A 23,556-nucleotide genomic window follows, 5' to 3' on the forward strand; every position below is an offset into this window, starting at 1 on the left:
GGCGCCAGGATTGGCGCCAGGCACGCTTTCGAAACTGGAGAATAGGGAGCGTTGGGAGCGGCTCCCCCTTTTTCTTTCCCGATTTCGTTTCTTGCCAATTGACCCCTCGATACGTAATCTCTGTTTGGGGTGCAGATTGCCATGTGGCGTGTCAAGAATACGTCCTCTGATATGTCGCGATATCCCTTTCATGAGGGATATTCGCTCCAGGAGTTAGAATTCTGGTACCTTAAGGTAAATTCTCTGGGAATATCGCCGTAGTTGTAATATACCCTAGGAAGCTACCCTATAGGAACTTCCATCAGGACGACATGGCCATCTCACTCAAAAATAGATTTTTCGCTTCGCTCAAAATCCGTTTCTTGATAATAAAACACTGGTCAACTATAATGCTACCTATTGTCATTAGGCTTTTGAAAAATAAACGTTCTAGATTACCAAGATATCAAATATCAGATTTTCAAATACACAGATGTTTAAGGCATGTCACGCAAATTTTACATACATACATATACCAAGGCACTTCCCCCAATTTTGGGGGGTAGCCAACATCAACAAATGAAACAAAACAAATAAGGGGACCTCTACTCTCTACGTTCCTCCAGCCTAACAAGGGACTCAACCGAGTTCAGCTGGTACTGCTAGGGTGCCACAACCCACCCTCCCACATTATCCACCACAGATGAAGCTTCATAATGCTGAATCCCCTACTGCTGCTACCTCCGCGGTCATCTAAGGCATCGGAGGCAGCAGCAGGGCCTACCGGAACTGTGTTACAATCGCTCGCCATTCATTCCTATTTCTAGCACGCTCTCTTGCCTCTCTCACATTTATCCTCCTATCACCCAGAGCTTTCTTCACTCCATCCATCCACTCAAACCTTGGCCTTCCTCTTGTACTTCTCCCATCAACTCTTGCATTCATCACCTTCTTTAGCAGACAGCCATTTTCCATTCTCTCAACATGGCCAAACCACCTCAACACATTCATATCCACTCTGGCTGCTAACTCATTTCTTACACCCGTTCTCACTCTCACCACTTCGTTCCTAACCCTATCTACTCGAGATACACCAGCCATACTCCTTAGACACTTCATCTCAAACATTCAATTTCTGTCTCTCCGTTACTTTCATTCCCCACAACTCCGATCCATACATCATAGTTGGTACAATCACTTTCTCATATAGAACTCTTTTTACATTCATGCCCAACCCTCTATTTTTTTTTTTACTACTCCCTTAACTTCCCCCAACACTTTGCAACCTTCATTCACTCTCTGACGTACATCTGTTTCCACTCCACCATTTGCTGCAACAACAGACCCCAAGTACTTAAACTGATCCACTTCCTCAAGTAATTCTCCATTCAACATGACATTCATCCTTGCACCACCTTCCCTTCTCGTACATCTCATAACCTTACTCTTACCCACACTAACTCTCAACTTCCTACTCTCACACTCTCTTCCAAATTCTGTCACTAATCGGCCAAGCTTTTACCGCAAATTTTACCGCTTTAAAATATAATTTCATCAGCATCTAAGTTACCACTTTACAGCATAAAGTGGAATTTAATCGTATTTCCAATTATTCTAAATACTACGCTTTACCCACATAACACAGGCTTTTACATTTTCAAAATATAACTTTCTCATAAACCAATACAATGGGCAAGAATAATATACGATACCTTTAAGATTAATTGGAATTCTAAATATTGACAAGTAAATCAACTGCCGTCAGAACAGCTTTTTAATTGCACTGAATCCTAAACAATATTTGCAGAAGACCTGCTAAACTAGCAATTCAATTATATGTATTGATGGTAGTCTTAGATTGGTGTAATCTCACAAGCTGTAAATAATAATAGACAAGATCTTGTGTCAAAAATAAAAAGTAAATTAAAACTATAAAATAGGCTTCTGTGGGCCCTCCACTTCATCCCACTTTCACTAAATTGAACAGAGAGAGGAAAGGAAAGTGAAAGGGGTAACAAAAGTGTACGGCAGGACCCAGGATCAGCAGAAAGATATGTACTTCTTATTACTATAGTTAATAGAAAGCCATTTGAAATGTACAATGAGCGATCAAACTAAATCATCCCAGATTATCATTATTATTATTATTAGATGAGCTTCAACCCTAGTTGGAAAAGCAGGATGCCATAAGCCCAAGCAAGATGGCATGAACCCAAAGGTCCCAACAGTAGTAGTAACGAATAATTAGAATAAAATATCTTAAAAGTCTGTAACGTTAGAATAGATCAGTTATGTATGGCCTATGAAGAGACTTATGTCAGCCTGTTCAACATATAAGCATTCACTGCAAGTTTTTTTGATGGCAGAGTTTCATATTGAAACTTTCTTAGAAAGATTGTTGTATCTATTCATTAATAACTTATTTATTCATGAAAATATACCAAAATATCACCGATTTTATAGAAATGTTATTTTTATAATAAAATAAATTTTTTGGGCTCAAGCCATGGCGTCCTGATGGAAGGTTCCTGTTTGGTAGCTTCCTTGGGTATAAGACTACTAAGATATTCCCAGAGAATTTAACCACAGGTTATCACAGAATTCTAACTTCTGGAGCGAGTATCTCAAAGGTTTCCCTTTAAGACATCGTAATACAACAGGGGACACGCATGTCTGGTCGTGCCACATAGCTATCTCCACCCCGAACAGAGTTAACGCTTCGGTGTGTAAGGGCTGAGAATAGCTGGGAGCCGTTCCACAGCTAATCTCACTCGTGGCTACTACTGATACTCGAGACGTAAACAAACGGACGCCATTGCTCTAATGACGTCACGAGCGTCTTTATCCTTTGTTTAGTAGCTGCCCTACTGAGACGGATTTTCCCTTGTGTGAACTTTATCGTTTTGCATCTTCGCTATGTCGTTACCTTCAGCCTCGCCTTCTTCTGGAAAGTTGAGTACAAGGTTCCAGTATTGTTTAATTAAGCTCTGGCCGTAAAGTATATATTATTTTGCGAAATAATTGATGTTTTGTGGCAGAGCTGTGCCTCTACCGGACCCGCCATTTTATGGCGTCGTTGTTGTTTTGCATGTCTTATTTAGTTAGCCACAACAACGCTTCCGGCCTTATATACTAATCGAATACATTAGTTTATTTAGTCTTCATAACTAGGAACTTTTATTTCGTGTTTAGACGCTTTTTATCGGTCATCGATTGACCTCATACCAGTCGGCTACTATAGCCCCCAGGCCAGGAGCCTATATACAAGTGTTCATGCATGATTTATCAGTGATCCTAGACTAAGTTATGAAGATAGTGGCATTATTATTTTACAATACTTTTGACTAGTGATGCAAATGTTTTCGCCTTCAGGGACCATATAGGGGATAGGCTAGTCAGTGATTCTTACTAGCCTAACCTAACCTTAGGACCCCTATATACTTCCTTCATCCCCTGCCTTGGCTTTCCCTCTAATTAGCCTTGATCCCTTTTCTGAGTAAAGGGATTCATTGTCTAATAGAGTATTATATCGCCTCTCAGTCCTCCCTAAAGGAATGAACCCCCTTTAGGATTGCGTCTGAGAGTGAGGTTAGGCTAGCCTACCTCTATGGCTAGGATAGTCTGCGACTTTCCTGCGATAGCGATACGTCTTCTTCCTTGCCTAGTTCAGGACTTTTAGCCCTGATCTAGGTCGGGTTAGGAAGGTTTCTCTGTTCCATGCTGAAACTGTACTCTTGCACCGTTTTAGCCGATCAGCCTAATCTTAGGTTAGGGAGTGTCCTCCCTTCCCTTTGTGGCCGCTCTGGTACAGAAACCCTTCCTGGGAAGACCCCTCTCTTCTCCCTCCCCACCTATCTCTTGTATAGCCTAGCCTATGCTTAGGTTAGTTTATACTCATCTGTCCCCTGTCCTACAACTCCTCCTTAGGGTGGATGAGTAGGGCTACCCGAGCTTCCTTGTGCAGTCCGCTCTGGTACATATACCTTCATAGTGTCCTATAAGGTTAGTTCCTAGTGTAGCTCTGCATAAGGGAGTCTCCCCCCCCCCCCATCTTGGGTGTTCCCTAGTCCTCCCTTGGGCTACCTGCTCCCGGTCCCTAGTGACCCCTGCATATGGATGATAGAGCCTGTCTCTATCATGGGTACACCCCCTCAGGGAGGGGGAGGGATGTCTGGAACCCTGAAGGTACTTCCTGCATCCTTCCCTCCCTCCCCCTGTCTCTCTATCTATCTGGGTGCCGGTCTCTTGCCGCCTCTTATGCCGGCAATACCTGCCTCTTGGTGACTTCCCTACCCTTGCCGCCAGCCCCCCGTGTTCCGAGGGACTGCCGGCTGCCGCCGGCTACTACCGGCGGCTCTCCTACTCCTATCTAATCGTCCGCTTGCCGGTCGATCTCCGGAGTGCCGGCATATACTGCCGGCAACCCGATACTACCTGTACCATCCTTACCCCAGTCACCAATCCGGCATCCTCCGGCTGCCGGAGCCGCCGCTCCCTGCCGGCGTGCCGCCGTTGTGCCGGCGGCCGCCATCCTGGTATCTAACTGACTTTTGAAAATTGTCTGTTCTAATGCCAGAATCTATGCTGGAGCGAGCTCCGGCGTGCCGGCGGCTTGCCGGATACCCCGGAGGCGTCAAGAATACTTGCACCCCCTCTCTGTAGCTATCATAAGACTAAGATAGCCCTACCTGGCAAATAGATAAGCTGTTTCGCTTCTAAGATCAGTACCTAGTACTGCTCTGTTAGTGATCATGCTGTCTCTTTGCATTCTTCTATTTCCAGCATGCTATGTGCATCTTAGCACGGCTGGTTGCCAGAAGCAGTTACCCTTAATGAGACCTTCTGGCTCTTATCTGGGAACCGAATGAATTCGATCCCAACCTTGTCCTTGGCTTTCCATGGAGTTCCAATATAATGGGAATCCTAGGAAACTATATCCAATGATCTCGGTCATTTGGATTATCCCAGGACCAAGCCTATGGTAACCAGCCGGGCGAGATGCATGGAGCGTGTTCTCCTTTACTGTTTCACTCTCTATGCATCACACCTTATATAAGTTAAAATTAATGATTAATATTAACTTAATTTAAGAGCCATTCCTATGACTCCCCCATACTCATTTTCTCTTTCTTCCACAGGAGGAGCAGATGAAGTGCGATTTCGCATACTGTGCCGTGAAACGCTCCCAGTTTTACGGACATACGGCGTGCAGGACTCACGCCCCTTGCTCAGACAAGAGAGGGGATTGGAAGTTCTGGAATCCACTGGATTGTACGGTCTGCCAGGCCTACCTAGTTGAGGCCTTCCATAACCCTCCCTCAGCGGAGGTTAGAGATATTGCTCGTGAGAAACTGCGCAAGTGGGTGCGTGGTTTTCAGAGGAATGCCACTGGACCGTACCTGGCCACCGAAGAACTGAGGTCCCTGCTGTTCCCTAAGGCCTCCCCTGATTCAGTGGTTCCAAAGGAAGCAATCCCCACTGTCCAAATTACGGTGGAACCTGATGTGGTCATGGCTCAGTCCATGCACGAGTGTCGCCTAGATTCCGAAGAGGATGAACAGATCTCTGACGTCTCGGAAGACACGGAGAAGACGCTTATGGCTCAAGGAGCCGAAGAGGACGAAGACAAGGTGGAATACACCGAGTCGGAGATTGGAGCTACTCCCTCGTCCATCCCTCCGCCTACTCCTACACCGACGGATGTGTCCATTCCGTCTACCTCCTCGACCCCGGATCCTTCTTCCTCTACACAAGAACTGATCCGACTGATTAGAGCTGTCATGGACGACAGACTGAAGGAGAACCAGGAGTCCATCAGGTCTATGATTGGATCCAGAGAACCGAAGAAGATCTCGGTTAAGGATCTCCCAGCTTGCTCTCATGCCAACCCGTGGAGGTATGCAGAGCATATGGTTATTGCGACCGGCAGGATCTTTGTTAGTGACAAAATCGGCACGGTCCCGTTGGAAGATGTGGAATTCTTCCCAAGCTTCGAGGCCTACCCGGACTGTTACGTCCGGCTTCGTTCTGAACCTGCCTCGAAGGAGGAGACCGAACCTAAGGAAGAGATAGTGTTCGATCTCGCAAAGGCCCAGGCTATGCTAGCCTCCGCATTTAAGAGCAGGGGCTTTACCTGCTCTAAGCTTCCTGCCTTGAGCAAGAAGCATCCTACTTATGTCGCTCCCGACACTGCGATTCTTCCATTTTTGGAAAAGGCCTTGGCTGCATGCCTTAAGGCGGCGGAAGAAGGGAAACCCTGCCCTGCACTGGAGGAGTGCAGACCCTTCTCCATCGTAACGCCCCCTGACACTAGACAATGGAAAGATGTCCAACATACTTTCGTTGTGGGTAGGCTCGATCCTGACGTTGCCGGACGTCAGTTTAATGAAGACCTCCCTAAGCTCAATGATCACCTCCTTCGCCGGGAACAAGACACGAAGGAGAGGCTTGCAGCGTCTCTTTCTCATCAAGTCCAACTTGAAGTTATGGCCTGTGACACAGCAGTACCCGATCACTACATGGTACTGGCCAAATCCCACTTACTGACGGTAATGAAGGACTTGTACCATTTCATAAAGGCTCGTAGAGCCTGTCGTGAATTCGTGTTTGTCGGTGCCACCGTGAAACACGAACCCCGGAGGCTGATTTCCTCCAACATCTGGGGAAAGCACCTGTTTCCTTCGGACCTTGTCAAGGAAATAACGGACAGAGCCGCCACGGAGAATAGGAACCTTCTCCACAAGTGGGGCATGTCCAGGAAAAGGAAAACCTCTCAGGACGATGGACCTCAGCCTAAGAGGAAACCTCAGAAACCGAAACCCCAGCAACGTCAACAAAGACGTCAGTTTCCGGGACCCGCTACCTCCCAAGTGGTTGCCCAACCACAACAGACCTTTCAATTGGTCCCCCAACCGGTGTTGTCACAGTCACCGGTCTTCACCCCTGCCTTTGAACAGCCATCCACTACCTTTCATGCCAGAGGTAGAGGCTCGTCCAGGGGTGCAAGCAGAGACGCCTCTCGTCGTCCCTCCAGAGGTAGAGGAGGAAAGGGAGCTAGCGGCCGAGGCAACAAGTCCTCGGGACACCAGAAGCAATGAAGTGCTTCCGGTGGGAGGAAGACTCCGCCAATTCCAGGATCGTTGGACCTTCGATCCTTGGGCACACAGCATCATCAAGAACGGTCTAGGCTGGAGTTGGGTGCAACCACCCCCAATCTTCCAGCGGTTCTTCCAACAATCGACCCCCATTCTGGAAGAATATGTTCTAGACCTCTTGAACAAGAAGGTGATAAGGAAGGTAAAGTCCACCAGGTTCCAAGGGAGACTGTTTTGCGTTCCCAAGAAGGACTCAGACAAGCTCAGAGTCATTCTGGACTTATCCCCCCTCAACAAGTTCATAGAGAACAACAAATTCAAGATGCTGACGCTTCAACAAATAAGGACCCTTCTGCCTCAAGGTTCCTACACGGTCTCTATAGACCTGGCGGATGCCTATTGGCACATTCCAATGAACCATCACGCTTCCTCCTACCTAGGATTTCGACTCCAAAGGAAAAGCTACGCCTTCCGGGCCATGCCATTCGGCCTCAATGTGGCCCCTCGGATCTTCACGAAGCTGGCAGACGCCATAGTACAACAGCTCCGCCTAAGAAACGTCCAGGTGATGGCCTACCTCGACGACTGGCTAGTCTGGGCTCCATCGCCCGAAGAGTGTACAAAGTCTTGCGACGAAGTTACCCAGTACCTAGAACACCTGGGATTCAAGATCAACGAGAAGAAATCTCGCCTCTCTCCAGCTCAGAAGTTTCAGTGGCTGGGAATCCACTGGAATCTTCAGTCACACCGCCTTTCCATCCCCCAGAAGAAAAGGAAGGAAATAGCAGGGTCTGTCAAGCGACTACTGAAATCCAAACGCATTTCAAAACGACAGCAGGAACGAGTTCTAGGCTCTCTACAATTCGCCTCAGTGACAAACCCAGTGCTTCGTGCACAGCTAAAGGATGCCGCGGGAGTCTGGAGACGATCGGCATCCATCGCTCGAAGAGACCTCAAGAGACGGCTTCCAAACAGACTTCGACGCCTCCTAAAGCCGTGGTCGGAAGCAATGGCCCTGAAAAGGTCCATTCCTCTCCAACACCCTCCTCCTTCACTCAACATCCACACGGATGCCTCACTGGAGGGCTGGGGAGGTCACTCCCACCTGAAACAAGCTCAAGGGACCTGGTCTCCACTATTCAAGACGTTCCACATAAACATCTTGGAGGCCATGGCGGTCCTTCTTACTCTGAAGAAGCTATCCCCGCCGCCCTCGATCCACATCCGTCTAACCCTAGACAACTCGGTGGTAGTTCGTTGTCTCAATCGCCAAGGCTCAAGATCGCCCCAGATAAATCAGGTGCTTCTCCCAATCTTCCGTCTGGCGGAGAAGAAGAAGTGGCACCTGTCTGCAGTTCACCTACAAGGATTCCGCAACGTGACAGCGGATGCTCTATCTCGGACAAACCCGATAGAGTCGGAATGGTCTCTAGACGCAAGATCATTCTCCTTCATCTCTCATCAAGTCCCAGAACTTCAGATAGATCTCTTTGCAACGAGCGACAACAATCAACTTCCTCTGTACGTAGCCCCGTACGAGGACCCCAAGGCAGAAGCGGTGGACGCCATGTCACTGGACTGGAACAGATGGTCCAAGATATACCTGTTCCCTCCCACCAACCTTCTGTTGAAAGTCCTCTCCAAACTGAGAACCTTCAAAGGGACAGCGGCCCTAGTGGCTCCCAAGTGGCCCCGGAGCAACTGGTACCCCCTGGTCCTGGAGCTGCAGCCCAAGCTGATCCCTCTCCCGGGCCCAGTTCTCTCTCAACAAGTACAGAAGTCGACTGTCTTCGCTTCATCATCGAAAATCAAGGACCTTCATCTCATGATTTTCTCTCCCTTGCCGCAAAGAAGAGGTTTGGGATCTCGAAGAAAAGTCTAGACTTCCTAGAGGAATACAAGACCGTATCCACGAGACGGCAATATGAATCATCCTGGAAGAAATGGGTCTCCTTTGTTAAAGCAAAAAATCCTAAAGAAATCACCATTGATTTCTGCATGTCCTTCTTCATTCACCTTCATGGACAAGGATTAGCAGCCAATACGATTTCGACCTGCAAATCGGCTTTGACTAGACCAATTCTATACGCTTTCCAAATTGATCTGTCCAGCGACATCTTTAACAAACTGCCGAAAGCATGTGCTCGCCTACGCCCAGCACCCCCTCCGAAACCGATCTCCTGGTCACTAGACAAGGTGCTCCATTTCGCCTCCAACTTGGACAACGATTCATGCCCCCTCAAGGATCTGACTCAGAAAGTTATATTTTTATTTGCTCTCGCCTCGGGAGCTCGAGTCAGCGAAATAGTGGCATTATCAAGAGAAGAGGGACACATCCTGTTTGCTGATTCAGGAGAAGTGACCCTCTCCCCTGATCCGACGTTTCTCGCCAAAAATGAATTACCCACCAAAAGATGGGGCCCTTGGAGAATATGCCCCCTGAAGGAGGATGTCTCTCTATGTCCAGTAGAGAGCCTCAAGGTCTATCTTCGCAGAACTTCAAACTTTGGTGGAGGCCAACTCTTCAAAGGAGAAACATCGGGCAGCGACCTGTCACTGAAACAATTAAGAGCGAAAATCACCTACTTCATTCGCAGAGCGGATCCGAACAGTACACCCGCTGGTCATGATCCTAGAAAAGTGGCATCTTCTCTGAACTTCTTTCAGAGCATGGACTTTGAGAGCCTTAAAAACTTTACGGGCTGGAAGTCCTCGCGAGTTTTCTTTAAACATTATGCGAAACAAGTGCACGAAATCAAACATTTTGTGGTAGCCGCAGGTAGTGTTATGAAACCTGCACCTAACTCTGCGTAGAACAGTGAGTTATTTGGGACTCTAACTCTTCGGGTGCCTATGTTGACCCTCGAGTGATTCATAGTGATGTCTAAAAACACTTAGTGCTTTTATAACTGTTCTTATCCCAGGTGAAATGTCATAGTGTTACACAAGTGCCGCATGCCTTGAGCATGATGTGTTATTTAAAGACTTGCGTTCCTCGAGAACGAGTACCTACTAATCCTGAAATTCCCTTTCAGATTCAAGAGCAAGCCTTTATTTCTATGTACATTATTATTACTGTAAATGAACTTTACTTTTGCTGTAAATTATTTAATTTCTGCATTGTGAAATAAAATTTCTATTTTATTACTTATGCGTCTCTTTCAGCTCCTACTTACTATGAAATACATACTGTCATAGTTTTATTTATTCCTCCTTTCTTATGGTCATGAAGAATTTAAGATGTCTATCCTTAAATTATATTCACCTTGTCTCAGTAAGGTTCCTACTCGAATACTTACTTCTGATAATCAGGAGATGAATCCTACACACAGTGCCCAACCACCACTGACCTACTCAGAATGTTCCTATACAAATATCAAACATTCTGCTTCATCTCTAAGCTCTTAAAAAGCTCTTCTGTCAAGATGAATAGTCCTTCAATACCACTTTGACGTCGGCATAGCCCATGGGAACTTCCTACCAATGGGGGGCAGGATACTTCGTTCCTATGGTTCTTATCTAAGATTACTTTGCTATTTTGTCAATGCCTAGGCACTTAACTCTGGGGGAAAATCTACCACGATACATTGATTCTCTGGTACTCTTCCATCAGGACGCCATGGCTTGAGCCCAAAAAACGGATTTTGAGCGAAGCGAAAAATCTATTTTTGGGTGAGATAGCCATGGCGTCCTGATGGACCCTCCCTACTACTTCGTCAGTTTGTTCCCACCCTACACAATTGTATCATGGTGATGGGCAGCAACTGGCGCCAGGATAAAGACGCTCGTGACGTCATTAGAGCAATGGCGTCCGTTTGTTTACGTCTCGAGTATCAGTAGTAGCCACGAGTGAGATTAGCTGTGGAACGGCTCCCAGCTATTCTCAGCCCTTACACACCGAAGCGTTAACTCTGTTCGGGGTGGAGATAGCTATGTGGCACGACCAGACATGCGTGTCCCCTGTTGTATTACGATGTCTTAAAGGGAAACCTTTGAGATACTCGCTCCAGAAGTTAGAATTCTGTGATAACCTGTGGTTAAATTCTCTGGGAATATCTTAGTAGTCTTATACCCAAGGAAGCTACCAAACAGGAACCTTCCATCAGGACGCCATGGCTATCTCACCCAAAAATAGATTTTTCGCTTCGCTCAAAATCCGTTTTTGAATATACTTACCCGGTGATTATATAAGCTGCAACTCTGTTGCTCGACAGAAAACTCTACGTTAAAAATCCGCCAGCGATCGCTATGCAGGTAGGGGGTGTACTTCAACAGCGCCATCTGTCGTGCAGGTACTCAGTACTCAATGTAAACAAAGAACTCAATTTTCTCCTCGGTCCACTGCGTCTCTATTGGGGAGGAAGGGAGGGTCCTTTAATATATAATCACCGGGTAAGTATATTCAAAAATTTATTTTATTATAAAAATAACATTTTTCAATATTTAACTTAGCCGGTGATTATATAAGCTGATTCACACCCAGGGGGGTGGGTAGAGACCAGCAATAAATGTTTACATTATTATGAGCTAAGGATTTTTTATTTCATTTTAGCAGTTATCAAAATAACAAACTTAAAATAAATAAGTACCTGGTAAGGAAGTCTACTTGAACAATTACTCTGCCTTTTTAAGTACGTCTTCCTTACGGAGCCTCGCGATCCTCTTAGGATGCTGAGCGACCCCTAGGAGCTGAAGTATCAAGGGTTGCAACCCATACAACAGGACCTCATCAAAACCTCTAATCTAGGCGCTTCTCAAGAAATGACTTTGACCACCCGCCAAATCAAGTAGGATGCGAAAGGCTTCTTAGCCTTCCGGACAACCCAAAAACAATAATAAAACATTTCAAGAGAAAGATTAAAAAGGTTATGGAATTAGGGAATTGTAGTGGTTGAGCCCTCATCCACTACTGCACTCGTTGCTACGAATGGTCCCAGAGTGTAGCAGTTCTCGTAAAGAGACTGGACATTCTTAAGATAAAAAGACGCGAACACTGACTTGCTTTTCCAATAGGTTGCATCGATTATACTTTGCAGAGATCTATTTTGTTTAAAGGCCACGGAAGTTGCGACAGCTCTAACTTCGTGTGTCCTTACCTTCAGCAAAGCTTGGTCTTCCTCATTCAGATGGGAATGAGCTTCTCGTATTAACAGTCTGATAAAATAGGATAAAGCATTCTTTGACATAGGCAAAGATGGTTTCTTAACTGAACACCATAAAGCTTCAGACGGGCCTCGTAAAGGTTTAGTTCGTTTTAAATAGAACTTAAGAGCTCTTACAGGGCATAAGACTCTTTCTAGTTCATTTCCAACCATACGATAAGTTTGGAATATCGAACGATATTGGCCAAGGCCGAGAAGGCAGCTCGATTTTGGCTAGAAAACCAAGTTGTAGAACATGTAGCCGTTTCGGATGAGAATCCGATGTTCTTGCTGAAGGCATGAATCTCACTGACTCTTTTAGCTGTGGCTAAGCATACCAGGAAAAGTGTCTTTAAGGTGAGATCTTTCAGGGAGGCTGATTGTAGCGGTTCGAACCTGTCTGACATAAGGAATCTTAGTACCACGTCTAAATTCCAACCAGGTGTAACCAAACGACGCTCCTTCGTGGTCTCAAAAGACTTAAGGAGGTCCTGTAGATCTTTATTGTTGGAAAGATCTAAGCCTCTGTGACGGAAGACTGATGCCAACATGCTTCTGTAACCCTTGATAGTGGGAGCTGAAAGAGATCGTTCTTTCCTCAGATATAAGAGGAAGTCAGCTATTTGAGTTACAGAGGTACTGGTCGAGGATACGGATACTGACTTGCACCAGTTTCGGAAGATTTCCCACTTCGATTGGTAGACTCTAAGGGTGGATGTTCTCCTTGCTCTAGCAATCGCTCTGGCTGCCTCCTTCGAAAAGCCTCTAGCTCTCGAGAGTCTTTCGATAGTCTGAAGGCAGTCAGACGAAGAGCGTGGAAGCCTTGGTGTACCTTCTTTACGTGTGGCTGACGTAGAAGGTCCACCCTTAGGGGAAGTGTTCTGGGAACGTCTACTAGCCATCAAAGTACCTCGGTGAACCCTTTCTCTCGCGGGCCAGAGGGAAGCAACTAGCGTCAACCTTGTCCCTTCGTGAGAGGCGAACTTCTGCAGTACCTTGTTGACAATCTTGAACGGAGGGAATGCATATAGATCTAGATGTGACCAATCTAGGAGAAAGGCATCTATATGAACTGCTGCTGGGTCCGGGATTGGTGAGCAAAATATTGGGAGCCTCTTGGTCATCGAGGTTGCGAAGAGATCTATGGTTGGCTGGCCCCAGGTGGCCCAAAGTCTCTTGCATACATCCTTGTGGAGGGTCCATTCTGTTGGAATTATTTGTCCCTTCCGACTGAGACAATCTGCCATGACATTCAAGTTGCCTTGGATGAACCTCGTTACTAGTGATATGTCTAGACCTTTTGACCAGGTGAGGAGGTCCCTTGCGATCTCGTACAACGTCAGAGAGTAGGTCCCTCCTTGCTTGGAGATGTACGCCAAAGCCGTGGTGTTGTCCGAGTTCACCTCCACCACTTTGCCTTGAAGGAGAGACCTGAAGCTTTTCCAGGCCAGACGTACTGCCAGTAGCTCCTTGCAGTTGAAATGCGTTGTCCTTTGACTCGAGTTCCATATTCCCGAGCATTCCCGACCGTCTAATGTCGCACCCCAGCCTACGTCCGATGCGTCCGAGAAGAGAACGTGGTTGGGAGTCTGAACAGTCAGGGGAAGACCCTCTCTTAGGTTGATATAGTCCTTTCACCAAGTCAGACAAGACTTTATCTTTTCGGAAACCGGGATCGAGACCGCTTCTAGCGTCTTGTCCTTTTTCCAGTGAAAAACTAGATGGTATAGAAGAGGACGGAGGTGTAGTCTTCCTAGTGACACAAATTGATCCACGGATGACAGCGTCCCTACCAGACTCATCCACAGCCTGACTGAGCAGCGTTCCTTCTTCAGCATCTTCTGGATGGATAGCAGGGCTGGGGGCTGATCGTCTTGTTCAGCAACGTCCTCATCAGAGGGTTCCTCATCCGAAACTGATGAAGAAACGGCAACGGAGTGGGCAACGTCTGACTCGCTGAATCCGGTCGCACTGGTGGATGCGTGACGGAGCCGGACGCAATATCATGGAACTGCTGCACAGTCTGTGAACTGTCAACAACCATGGGTGCGCGAGGAAGCACAGCGTCAACCCGAAACTGTCTAGACCGTCTGGGTTGGGCAGTCAACACCCTACCGGGTTGCTGAGGTTGACGCACTGCGTCACAACAAGTCACCTCTGCTGGTTGTTGAACGTCCTGAACGTCGACAACCACCTCCGAGCGTCGCTTAACGTCAACGTGCGGCTGGCAACCCACACTGGGTCACATCGGTGGAGGAACCACCTCAACTGGCAGACGCGAGTAGGTTACCTCAGCGTCAACAGGGCCCACAACCGACCGGTTGGAAGGTTGTTGGCCAGAAGGTTCTTCTCCGCATTTAAGTCCTCTATCAAGGACGCAAGCTTGGACTGCATGTCTTGCCGAAAAGCCCATTTTAGGGTCTACGGGAGCAGGTGTGGCAACAGACGGGGTTAGCGACTGAAGCGGAACAGTTTACCATCCCTGAAAGCCTTGTTATGCGTGACATAATAGTACAGCAAAACTTCAAAGGCTCGACAACAGCTGAGAAGTTGACCTGTAAACAACTTGGAGCGTCTCCTGGCTAGGCGCCAGGGAGAGTCTACCAGAATTGAGAAGTCTATCTGGGCAGAGGCATGAACTCCCAAGCCGAGAACTTCTCTCGTGTCATATCAGACTCTCGCTCTACAAACCAGTTTAAAAGAAGGGAAAGCAAAGGCTGTATCCCCCAAACTCCTCCTGGTGAAAAACCAGTCGCCTAGCCAACGTAACGCTCTCTAGGAGAGCGAGAGAGCACTAGCTTAAAAACAACGGCTTCGAAGTAGCTAGGCCTAGTGTAAGCTCTGACGTTTAGGCGAACGAGGAGCAGCAGTTACAAGATCCGGACGAAGATCCTTAAAAAAATCATCATGATTTAATTAAAGTCCATAGGAGGCTAAGCAGCTTAAGGCTCCTCTCCATCTGACAGAGTCCTCAAGGGAATATCAGTAGGAGGGAGAACAGCAACTTCCTCATCTACAGGAACCTTGTCCGATAAAAGCTGAGTCTCTCACTGGTGCATTAGTAGCGGACCAGAACGCAACGTCATGTAACTGCTTGACAGTCTGTGAACTGTCAACAACTGAACTGTCAACCACAACAGGTGCGTGAGGACGTACAGCGTCCACTCGAGACTGCTTTGACTGCCTAGACTGAGCAGTCAAAACAACTCTAGAATGCGGAGGTTGACGCACAGCGTCAAAACAAGTCAACTCCGATTGTTAGTGAACGTCTAGAACGTCAACAGGAGCATCAGCCAGTGGCCTAACGTCCAAATGCGGCTGAAAAACCACACGAGACCGCATCGAGTGTGGTTCTAAACAACCTGACTGACGTGACTAAGCTACGCCAACGTCAACTGTAAGCACAAAGGAACGTTAGGTTGGCTGAAAGCCAGGATATCGATGAGATAAACGGCTAGACTCAACGGACTAATCGGCAGAATAGTCTTCCATAAGGGAGGCAAGCATATACTGCATGTTTTGCCATACAACCCCTTAAGGATCAACGGAAATGGTTGTGGTAATAGACGAGGGTAACGTCTGTGACCGCAACACTTTGCCTACAAAAAAAGACTTTCGGAGTCTGTGTTACGCTTTTGTTAGGCGGCGAGCAGTTATCCGATGACTGCATAGGGTCAGAGCTGTCCTAATGGCTGTAACCAGGACGCTGGACCTGTCCTGAAAGGACTGACTTTCGCTTAAGGGCTTCGAAACCTTGTGACAGGTTTCTTATGCGAAAAGCCTACGGATGGCGAGGAGAAACAACGTCTCTCTCGTCTTATGGTAGGGGAGATCTTGGTAAGAAACACCCGATACCATAGAGGGAAAACGTCTGTTCGTTGGTCAAGGCCTCTCGAACCCATAAGTCTTTTGACATTACTTCTCCCCTGGGCTTGGGAGCTTGCAAGAGGTCCCGGACTAGGTGAACGACAGGCACGAACAGACGAACCCTCGGACGCAACACTGTAACACTTTGCGCCTCGGACGCAACACTGTAACACTTTGCGCCTCGGACGCAACACTAACACTTTGCGCATATCACTTTATCACTTCGATTTTCTGTTTTGCACTTATTTCTACCTGAAACACGCAATTCTACCCTTCATTAAAAGGTAGTAATTGCGAAATTAGTCGTATAATGCAAGCTCATAATACCAGCAAAAAACAGAAAACATATTTTAAGATAAAAAGAAAAATCAGTGGCTAGGAAAGAGACTAAACACTAGTTCATATAACTACGTTTTCAATCTCTCACCGCACATAGCCTGGGGACGAGAATAAAAACCTAAAAACGTTTTATCCTTCCTCCCCGTACAGAGACTAGGGACGAGAGTAACACGAGAACAACGTTACCCGCTTGAACGGAACGTTTTCTCTCCTCTCTCTCCCTCCGTCTCTATCTCTCTCTCTCTTTCTCTCTTGATTTTGCACCTAAGAGAAGAGCCCAATTATATATCGTCAAAAAAACATGTTATTTGACTAAAGGAAAAAACTGAAAGGTTTTTCAAATAAAAAGTTCCTTTAAATTAGAATTTAAAACATTAAAGCTAAGAAAGAATGAACAAAACGTCAGAATCGATTTACTCTTACTGCAAAGTGAAACCGTGATACACTCTCTCTCTATCGTAACGATAGAGCGCATGTTGAACGTCCTGAACGTCAACAACTGCGTAGCATAAAAAACTAAACGTTAGTTCATCTTTGAAAACAGTACGAAGACTATCAAAGAAATTCTTTCATAAAATATTACATTTAAAAAGTTTTAAATTCTTTAAAAGTTAATTACGATATAAAGGGCTCAACGTTGATTAACTTCGGTTCCAAGTTAGGACCGCCTACTATCAGGAAAGGTCGCATATAAACAAAACATTAAAATTTATCTTTATATGTTTATAATAAATGGAAAGTTAATCGAAGAGGCCTAATAAAGGCGGAGAGATATAAAATACATAGATCTATAACGTGATAAGATAATTACTAAAAGCCTAAACACACTTCCGTCTAAGGGAAGGGTCGGCCATTTAAAAGTGAAAGAAAGTCCATACTCTCTTTGTCACCATAATTAAATCTATCCAAAACGAGTTCAAGTTTTGAGATGAAGATAAAACACCTGCATAGCGAAAGCTCAAAACTAGAATAGTGTACTTCACCAAATAGTTGTGAAAACAAATCCAGTTAGCAACAACGAATTAGTAGGTCTTGCCGGTAGCCCGACAGAGAGAAAATTGAGTTCTTTGTTTACATTGAGTACTGAGTACCTGCACAACAGATGGCGCTGTTGAAGTAAACCCCCTACCTGCATAGCGATCGCTGGCGGATTTTTAACGTAGAGTTTTCTGTCGAGCAACAGAGTTGCAGCTTATATAATCACCGGCTAAGTTAAATATTGAAAAAATAGGAATACTGTACATAAATGCCAGCTTACCTGTTATAACCCCAGGCCACAAACTCATACAGCCAAATCTACTACCTGAAATGGGGAAATGGCATATCAATTTCAACATATTACTTACACTCTTAGTGTTGAAGGACTTTTGCGTTTGTAGATTTAGAAATGGGAATAAATTTAAGAAAATGAGTTCTGCATCATGACCTCTGCAAAAATTACATTAGAAAATTCCATATATCCTCAAACTAGATTTATTCAAGAAGAATGCAACTACACAATATTGTCCTTATCAATTTCAGCAATGTCATAAGAATTTCCTAACCTCCCAAGAAATTACTTTCTGAAAAATATAAAACACTAATGCTAAAAAGATTTAAGGCAATGAAAGTGTAGATGCCTTATATGGCCTAGTAATTGAGAAACAAATTACATAACTTAAGACTATCTAGGCTTAAACCATCATCTTTATAATAATGCAAAACCCCACGAGTTGGTTATCAGCTTAGGATGGAGGGATTTTTGAAGTGGAAAGTTTAACTTAAAATTAATCAGAAAAGGATTCTGATTTCTATTGCTAGGAAAAGCATATGCAAACCTTTCATCCTTCAAGATGGAGAGTGTTATTGTTGGGAGGAAGTTCCCCCAAAATCAAACCGATTGGTTTTCTCTCTTCTCTCGTGCCAATCACCCTGGTCCTGAAAGGTAGAAATGGAGACTACTCTAAAAACCTCTTATCAGCCCATAATAGGGAGGAATAGGCGAATAAGGGCAAAGCAAAGTATTCAGACTATTGTCCCAGAAATCTTAACCACCCCCTACCAGCCGGGAACCATTGTGCCCAATGCACGAAGACTGCCAGGATATTCTGGCTGAGATGCCTTTGCATAGAAATAGAGGAAATAGTTCAGAGAAAATGATTAATGCAGATTTACTAGCTCATCCAGCTAACGCTTGTAAAGCAAGATTTACCACTTGCCAGAACAGATAAGCAACGAGATCATGTTAAATTACGAGCAGAGGAAGCCACAGCTTAGAAAATGAAGAGACCAGTTGAACTAATTGAAATACAAAAGCACACACACATTGATTGTGGGCAGACTAACCAAAGGGTTCCTGGCTGGTAGATTAAAGGACCAAGGAAAGTGAGATTTCTGTGTCACATACAAGTCAGAAACCTACAGCCTGCTCAATACTTGGTGTGTACCTAGTACGAAGTCAATACAGGAATCTGTCTCTACCAAAGGCAAGCTGTAGTAAGAAGGAAATACCTGGCATATGATGACCATGGGGTTTGGTATTCTCCCCTTCATTAAGAGTATGAGAGACTCCCCCTCATTAAGAGATTATGGAGAAGACACCTTACTTGTAGATCTGATATAAAAAGAATGATGCTCCTAAGTGAAGATATCCAGATCAATATCAGATTTAACCTGTAATGCTGTGACCACTCCATCCCAAAGGGAAAGTGAGAAAGGAGGAAACTTAAGTACATGTAATTCTACCTTCAATCCCACACTTTATCCCATTGCTGTACTAGACAAGATACCCTCTTTCTCATGGGAGCTGGTTTGACTATACAGCTACTTGAGCAGCCATCACAGGCCTATAAACGAACTTGTCGAAGGAGTTGTGGCTTTATTTTTAAGTATGGAAATACATTTAAATTTTCTGAAGAAAAAGTTCTGCATTGTATACTATGCAAAAATTACATTAGATGCTTTCTCACATCTTTAATAACAAATTAGACTGAGTGGAATGTAGCAACGCAATATCTTTATTTCATATATTCCATTAGAACCAATTTCATTAGAATTCCCCCAAGCCCAAAAATCAAAAATTCTGAATATAAAAAATGCATGACAAAAGATTAAAGGCAATTCAAATTTAATACTTTGAATAGCTTACTATGAGATTGCATGACATCCATATTCATTGCAGGACTTGTGAGAAGCAAGGTAGTCGCTCCTAATATACACCACCAGTCTCCTTGCCCCAGGAGTGGCCTTCCACTTCAAAATTATTGGTAGAACTTGGGATAAGGAGCTTAGACAAATGCCTCATTTGAGAAACCAAAGTTTCTGAGCATAATAAGATATACTCTTTGGAAGCAACTGTAAGGTCTTTAATATATCCATATATTCTATGAATGGCGATCCCGGATTTTGCTCTACATTCAGACAAAATAAGAATTAAAAGCAATAAAAGTTCACCATATTTAATAAACTAAACAATGGTAAAAAAAATATATATATACTGTACTCAAGTATATATAAAACAACTCATTAAATCCATAGACTAAAGATAAAATGTGATAAAATTGGCCAACATGGAGTCAACACACAAAGCAAGGCTAACTATTCTCCATGGTAGCTACTTCAACTGAAGTGAGGACAGTAATAATGGTTTAGAAAATGAACACCAGAGGAAAATAAAATGGTAGATAAGGAAAAGACAACCTCTTAATAAATCACCAGGCATCCAAGGCCCTTCCATTAAGCCTGCCCAACACCAACACACCATTAAAAAAAAAAAAAAAAAAAAAAGGAGAGGAAGAGAAAACATATTGAATAGTGTGCCAGATTGTAACCTCAAGAAAATAACCCTAGACAGCGGAGGACCATGATACAGAGGCTACATTGTAGCACTACCAGAGACTAGGGAACAATGGTTTGATTTTAGAGTGTCCTCCTCTTGAAAGAGCTGCTTGCCATAGTTAAAGTCTCTCTTCTATGCTTACAAGTGGAAAGTAGCCCCTGAACTATTACAGTGCAATAGTTAACCCCTAGAGTGAAAATAATAGTTTGATTAAGTCTAAGTGTTGTATGAGGAAAGAGGAGATTGTTTAAACGATAGGCCAGTCTATTCGGTGTATGTGTAGGCAAAAGAAAAATGAGCTGAAACCAGTGAGGGATCCAATGTACTATCGGGCCAATCAAAGGACTAAATAACACACTAGCAGAAATATCTGAATAGGGGCCTACGGGAAATAACGTATTTCATCAACAAACAAACTCACTACACTAGACCACAGTACTGCAAGATCTTCCATTCTAGCTATGGGGTATTGCTAAAATTATTTATGAGACTAAAAACAAATTCAAATGGCAGTTGTAGTATAAACTATCATAGTTCATTTTTATCTGGAATTGTGCCTTACTCTCTTTAAAACTGAACAAGGGTGTGGTGGCCTATGTCCTAACGTCCCTGTCTTATGATTGCCAGATTGGGGTTCGAGTCTCCCTCAAGCTCATTTGATCCTTTGGTAGTAGCAACCTCAACATCCTCGTGAGCTAAGGATGGGAGTTTGAGGGAGCCTATAGGTCTATCTGCAGAGTCCTCAGAAGCCATTACCTGGCCCTCCTTGGTCCTTGCTTGGGTGGAGTGTGTTTGAGCAATGATCATATGTATATATGGTCAATCTTTAGGGCATTGTCCTGGTTGATAGGGCAATGCCACTGTCCCTTGCCTCAGTCATTTATGAGCGGCCTTTAAACCTTCAAGTATACAGTAGTTATTTCCCCACCCTTTAAAAGAATTGTCGGGACAACCTCGACCAAGTGCCAAAAAAAAAATTGAAATACATATTGCCACAATTTTCATAGTTTTTCTTTCTGAAAAATAATTCAAACATTAACATACACTACTGTACTGAAAGTAAATAAAATGCATCTACAACTTAGATATCCATTACAAATAAATTTGAAAATAAGTATATAAAAATACCCTACTTGTACTCTTAAGCATTTACCAAAAATCTAAAATATGAACTAATGAAAATTATATACATGTTCCTGGATATTTGGGGAACCTTTTCTTAGATCCAGGCAAGGTGGAAGAATAAAGAAAATTCTGAAAGAAAATATTCTTTTTCAAATATTTTATGTTTAAAAAAGTAATTGGGATCACTAAATGAAATAGATACTGACAATTTTGTTTATGGAATAAACTATTATTTTAGGCTAAAGTTAATGTGTTAAAAATATACAGCAAGATGTTAACTTCATTATCAGGGGTCAAATACTTTTTAATTTTTAAGGCCGAGTTTCATAATGAAAATGTAATAGAAAAATCTTATTCACGAATAACATTTATCCATAAAAATATACCAAAATATCACATATTTTATAGTAAAAAAAAAATGGGAACACTGAGATATGCCAGCTTACCTGTCAGCTAGGACTAAAAATTATCCCTAGACCTCACAAACTCATACGGCCAATTCTGCTACCTGAAATGAAGAAAATGCTTATCAATTTCAACGGGTTATTTACATATCTATATATTTCTGGATTTGCATAAGAATATTATGGTGACTGCCAGCATATTTAATCACTATTTTGCAGCTATAAAATTGATGTGAAAAAAAGAAAAATATATTCTAAATGGCAAAACATAGAAAAATGTCAAAATTACATGAAAATTTTGCAATTGTTGGTAGGCCCCCATTTGGGAAAGGCAACAAACAATACATGCTCAATGGTGGTTTTGTGAGAATGTCAAAGACTTTGGTACTGAAAAGACTTTTACCAACATTGCGTCTAGTCATGAATAACATTTATGCATGATAATTAACCAATATATCAAATTCTATATAGAATATTGGCGTCAATGACCTTTGATGTCAGGATACCAGAAAACTTCAAATCAATCAATCAATCAATCATATGTCAGCTTATTTGTCAGATGTTACTGCAAAATGGCTCTAGATCACACACTCATGCTACCTGAAATGGAGGAAAGGCATGTCAATTTTAACGTCTTATTTACTTGAATCTGAATATTCCTTGGTTTACATGAAAATTCTATGGTGGCTTTCTGCATGTTTATCAATTATTTAGCATCTACAAAACTGAAATTATAAAAAAAAATTCTAAACAGCACCAACATAGTAAAAAGAGCAAAATTATAAAATATTTCATGAGAAAAAGAATGGATGAAATGCATTTTTTACAAATAAAGGTAATGAGGTTTATGCAAATAAGAAAATCAAAGTACAATAAATACAATACAATAAATAAAACACACTTCAAGAACAAGACAACAGTTTGATGCTGCAGACACAGGTGCAAGACACCTCAAACAGGCTGCGTTTGTCTTGTGGTAGAACTTGGTTGGGCCGGTTTGGAACCTTATTTGATCAGGCCACAGGAATTGTTAGGGCCAGGTGGACTGTTTTAAAGCCTGAAAGCGTTCTTCATTAGTCAATGGAGTTCCACGAAACCCTGGTGGCATGTGTGTCATACCAATGCTTCACTTGGGGAGAACACAAATCATTGGCGAGCTCCTTGAGAAATTTTTGCTTTGGCACACTCATGGTGAAAGGTATGGATGTGTACAAAATATAGGAATTGAACTTACTGTATTCAGCATCCCATATAAGAGACAGTGGCCAGGATCTTATCTTGCAAACAATTTGATGTAGCACACGTGATCAAATGTGTCTACATCCGCTTTTGTCAACATAGAACATCTAGATATCCATCTTCCTCTTCTCTAACTCTGACGGCTCATGATGAAGGGCACTCAAAGAGAATCACCTTCTTAGTCCTAATGACTTGTGGACACTGAAGACTAAAATTGCGTTCGTAGTTGAACACTGCCACCGAGTCTTTCAAATGAAGAATCTTCTCAGAGACCTCTTAGGAATATAAGGATTCTGACGAATGGTGCCACAGAAGTACTGTACTTGCCTTGATCCTCAAGTGACGAGGTGAGCGAGAGACTTGAGAAGTTGTCCATCGTTAGTGTGCGGCCTCTTCTGTGAAAATGAGTCATTAACGCCATTATGAAAACTTCTCCCATCCTCTCGGCACCTTCACCGTGTACTTTACCAAATACTCAATAGCATTACACAAGTAGTGCTGCTAATGCTTATGGGCATCACACACCAAGGCAATCTTGATGCCATATCTAA

General features: G+C 43.8%; 1 long non-coding RNA gene across 1 annotated transcript in view; it reads right to left on the reverse strand.

The window, feature by feature from the left end:
• The window catches only part of LOC137646842 (uncharacterized), a 39,067-nt gene extending 16,700 nt beyond the window's left edge, over positions 1 to 22,367 (reverse strand). Inside the window, exons 1-3 of the long non-coding RNA XR_011045476.1 lie at positions 22,256 to 22,367; positions 21,809 to 21,870; positions 17,679 to 17,723 (exon numbers count right to left, since the gene is read on the reverse strand). This is a non-coding gene — a long non-coding RNA (uncharacterized lncRNA). The remainder of the gene's footprint in view (positions 1 to 17,678; positions 17,724 to 21,808; positions 21,871 to 22,255) is intronic.
• Positions 22,368 to 23,556: the final 1,189 nt, after the last annotated feature.

This window comes from Palaemon carinicauda, chromosome 9 (assembly GCF_036898095.1).
Source record: "Palaemon carinicauda isolate YSFRI2023 chromosome 9, ASM3689809v2, whole genome shotgun sequence".
In the NCBI taxonomy this organism is placed as follows: Eukaryota; Metazoa; Arthropoda; class Malacostraca; order Decapoda; family Palaemonidae; genus Palaemon; species Palaemon carinicauda.